The 4,786-nt window shown below is 40.1% G+C and overlaps 1 long non-coding RNA gene across 1 annotated transcript; it reads left to right on the top strand.

Moving 5' to 3' along the window:
* The first annotated feature begins 1,527 nt into the window (after positions 1–1,527).
* LOC112951773 lies at positions 1,528–3,948 on the top strand. Its single transcript, XR_003250276.1, has 2 exons — positions 1,528–1,576; positions 3,844–3,948. It is a non-coding gene; the product is annotated as an uncharacterized LOC112951773 (long non-coding RNA).
* Positions 3,949–4,786: the final 838 nt, after the last annotated feature.

Genomic DNA, 4,786 nt, shown 5'->3' with positions numbered 1-4,786 from the left:
TTTTAACCTGTCACAGAACATCCCTGTAATTTCTGAGCACTCTAGAGCTTGAATTTCTTTGCAACCATAATGTCCTTTTGTGCATTTTGCAATGTCTTCTCTCTTGCTCAGACTGATATCTCTCTGTGGGGTAGACCTTTCCTGTGACCTGGCTGACAGACTTGCTGTGCACCAAAGCCATGGACTCTGTTGTTTGATCAGGCTGGGCTTTCCTTGGACAATACGACTTGTTAATGGACCAGGCAGTAGGTGTTCATGATTTTACTCTTCATGGTGCCCAATAGATTACGTCCTAGCAGATCTGTGATGTGCTGGGAGATGGTAGCAGAGCCCCTATAATGAGTGCAGAATTCACATGGTCTTATTTTTGCTAGCCTGAGCATGGCCTTGGGGTGGTCTGGGCACTCTGAATCAAGGCTACTGTACCACCACCCTTGCTGGTGTCCTATCTGCATGTTCCTCATTCCCCTTACTCAATATGATCACCTTAAATGCTACTTAGTGAGCCCCTTCCAAGGGCTAACTCACCTGAAAACAACCCAAAGCCTCTAAAGCTGGTCGGCAYGTAGCTATCAGTGTATTAGTGTGGGCAAAGAGGGAACAAGGAGCTGGGCTTGAGTCTGAAGGACTTGACGTTGTCGGCTGGCGTGGCACAGCATGGAGATGCTTTAAGCACTGCACACAAATCTGGAAAGACAGATATAACGTCTTGGAGCTTGGGCCTCAGAATATATCCAGCTTCCATCTTTGTCGTAATAAAACCTCTACTAAACCTGCACATATTGTCCTTATGCAAAACCAGAATAACCTTGATAAGTTTATACAATTATTCCAGATTTACCAGTGTCACAGGCAGAAATCAGTGCAAATTATACTTTTTCTTCTTTTTTGTTATTTTTAACAGAAACAAGTGGAAATTAATAGAACAGACAGACATTTAAAGCCAAGCAGAACTCTTGGTTTTGAGTTTTATTACAAACTTGAAGATCAGGCCAGTTTTGATGGGATTTGTAAATGTTTTCAACAAATGTGGGCTGTGTTTCAAGCAAGGCTGGGCTCAGTTGTGAGGGAATCTGGGCCAAGGTATGGTTTTGAGTGGAAAGCATATGAAACTCAGTGAATTTTCCTGATTTAGGGTTTTGCTTTGAAGTACTTGGTCCATTCAAACCTAAAACTCAAAGCAAAAACCCACATGGTGTGAATGCACTGGAGCCAAAACTGTAATAAAAAATTCCTTTGGAACTCCGTGATTCAAAGCTAACATAGCTCCAGATATTCCTTATAAGCTGTTACCAAGATTGATATTTTGCATGGATAYGGAAATTTGAAATAATCTGAAATCTTTGCTAACTTCCAGTTTATTGAAAGTTTGTTTATAATAATATGTTACCGTAAGTGCTGTAGTGATTCAAAATTATAACTTTTTAAATATCTTGCCTATGATTATATAAGAAACTAATTTGTTTTTCTCTTATTATTTTACCCTAAATAAGATTTATCACTATTGCTCCTATTCTGTGTCTTTAGGTGCTCTCATCGTGCTCAGAAGTCTGCAGCGTCTGAGTGCCTTGCAACAGTGAGTGAAGCAACGTGAATAACATCTGTTATGTGCTGCTTATTGTCTCATCCTTTCCCTTGAGATGTGGCATGTGCAATGGAGTGTCTTGCTTTGGGAGAGTTTTTTGTATATGTGTGTGTGTGTGTGTGTGTGGTAGTCTGTTTTATGAAAACATTTCTTTGAAAACGCCTTGAAGTGCAAACGAATGGAGAATATTACTAGCTAGAAACCAAAGGGAAAAATCCCCATAAGATAGTACTGACATCTTTCCTTTATTTTTTCTTCTTTTTGTTGTTGACAGATATTTTTACTTTACTGTAATAGACACATACACAAGCTCAACACACACATTCACACACTAGACAGACAGCTTTCAAGCTTTCTTTTTTGAATGTCGAGCAACACAATTAGCTTTCCTGCCCAGCATACCTTTGATAGTTGAAAATATGCTCCAAGCTGATCTCTTTCCCCATCACATATGCATCAAAATTCCATATGAGCAGCCACCCARTGACTCGACTGGCTTTTGCATTTCCAGTTAACTATACCGAATCATAAAAGTCTGGGAAAGGATCTGGGAAGTGTGTTTCTCCAACAACTTCAACCCTTCAACAGTAAGACCAAATTCTCATTACATATGGAGAATCACATGTTAGCATGCGTCATTCCTAACCCCGTGCAGATCTGTTGGACACTCCTGAAAGGAGTTGGTAGTCTCAACCCATCTGTCTGTGGAACACCCATAGAGCTAATGGGAAGTCTGCATGTGGCTTGCTGATGGGATYGGGCCCTGTGGCTAAACCCAGACAAAATATTTTGTAGCATCAGCAATAATTCTCATACTCAAGGCCTTGTTTTTTGCACAGCTCTATAATTAATCCTCAGTCGCCTGAGCTGTGATCCTGACAGTCTGGAGCCAAGGAGAAGCAGTGCTATGGCAGTCAGAAAGAAGGTATGAAGAACCAAGTTCCCTTCTGACATGAAAAAGAGATGGAAAAAGGACAGCTGTGGGGTTGGCATGGTCAAAAGCAAAGAGAAAGGCAGAAGTAGTGAGGAAGCAGAAGGGAAAGCAGATGTTCATTTACAGAATAGTCATTGCTGCTCTTTCAAGCACATTGCTGTCACCAGTGGCCTCTCCTGGTCATAAATGCAYGGGCAGATAATCTGCTTTTTTCCTTGTGACAGAAGTCCAGAATGAATAAATAAAACAAACATAACCAAAACAACAATTAAAAACTCCATGCACACACAAAAAAACAAGCATATAGAAGCTGTTCACAGTTCTGTCTGCATCCAGTCTTCCTTTTGGGAAGTCTTAGTAGTGTCTCTTACATGTAAGAGGTACATGAATAAGTGTTAGTTTTACAACCACTAGAGCAATATTAAGGGAGACTACATTTGACAGTGTCAAAGACAGAAAAATACTTTGCTATTAGTTTTTGTTGTCATTGTTGCTTGTCCAATATGAGAGGTAGTACTCACTGTAAAAGTCATGATTCTGGCATATGCCTGCTAGGTTAAGCATCTTGCCGTACCAAAGGTCTGCTTAGCACAGGAAGAATGAAGAAAGCATCATGTTCTTTATTCCTCAGGCTAGGCCCAGGTCACCTTAGACCAAAGTCAGGTTCTTCTAACTCGGATAGCACATATGCTATTAGAGGACTGCTGAAGCAAGCACATGCTTGCTCCACTCCCTTTCCTTGATCTTACAATTTGCATAGGTCAAAATCAGGCCATAACAGAAGAGACAATGTGTCCTGAAGATTTCTTTGGATAGAGAGGCACATGGTAATTCAGCATGTTTCAATTTGTTGAGCTTCACTGGGCTCTGCATTTTTTTTTCACAGAAATTGCACTGCGCTTTCTTATATATTTCAACTTTTTCAACACTTGATTTGAAAAAATGATCGTTTAATTGCTATCTCCAAAACTACTTTTTCTTTTTTTTCCCCTTTGTGTCTCTTTTAATGTGAAGATTCAGGGGACACTGAATTCTCCTTGGTTTATCCCTCGTACTCCCTCCCCTTTACGGATTGTAACGAGTTTGTTAGCTGTCATATCTTGGATATTAAGCTTTTGTGCAAGTTTTTCAGACAGACATGTGTAAGGGGCCCTTTCAACCAGAGAACAAGTGTTCCTTAATGGCCATACACATTTTTTTGGCACACATCCATACATTGGCAGGATGATCAAACATATTCCAGCAGACAGTAGAACCATGATAGTTGTAGGTACAGAGACCTTGAGGGCACAGGGAAAAATATGTCATCTCTGTTTTCTTTTAGGACCTCCCTCAAGACTGAAGGCCCTTGGCAAATGCTGATCCCTATTTCCGTGGTGTCAACTGAGCGAACTATCTGGAGAATTGCACACAAAACAAAAGGATTGCTGAGTTGCCTACTGACAAATTAACTTATCAGCTGGRGAAGTTTTGATTTACAAAGAAATTCTCTGTTGGTTACTGAAAATCTCTCATTTAAAATTAATGACCTCATAGCTGATGAATGATGAAGCAGGAAAGGAAATATGTTGAAGGCTGAACAGAAATCATCAGGTGAAAGGGGCGCTCTGTGATTATGGAATAAAAACTAATCATTAGGGCTCAAAAGAAAAAAAAAATCCAGAGGTCTGCTTCTCACTGCTAGTGGTGGATGTTTTCTTGGAATAGAAAATGACTTCCCCCGCCTCAGGATCTGTGGCACTATAAAAACAGTTCCCTTCAGAACTAACTTCCAAATCTGCTAACATAATACTTCTCTGAAAAAGAATGAAAGAATGAGAATGTTGGTTTTACAGTTAATTAAGGGGTTTGGGTCAGGAACTTGAAATATATCCATTAGGGTATGGTTTTCTGGTTAAGGAGTCGTAAATGCACAGTACACTTTATTAAATAGCTTGAAAGGACTGTTTTTAATGTATGATAGCTGTTTTGGTGTGTTTAGCAGCAGATAAACATACGTTGAAAGGAGATAGCTCACTTTGGCAGTAGCTGGGTGTGTCAGTTCTTCAGAAAAGTGTCTTTTATTGTTACCTATGCATTCTTTTTGCTTCCTTGCTAACCAGTTTGAGGGTGGAGGGAGGCAAGAAAAGAGGGAAAGGTGGGGAGACACAGAAAAGTAACACAGATTTATTTATTTTTTTAAATCTCCCAAAGGGCTGTAACGAGACAAAAGTGAGGAGAATGTCTACCTCATAAAGGTGTAAGAGAAGCACCATATTAGGGGTCCA

This window comes from Nothoprocta perdicaria, unplaced genomic scaffold (genome assembly GCF_003342845.1).
Source record: "Nothoprocta perdicaria isolate Ctin4 unplaced genomic scaffold, notPer1 scaffold_37, whole genome shotgun sequence".
Lineage (NCBI taxonomy): Eukaryota > Metazoa > Chordata > Aves > Tinamiformes > Tinamidae > Nothoprocta > Nothoprocta perdicaria.
This window is presented reverse-complemented; position numbering and strand designations above follow the sequence as displayed.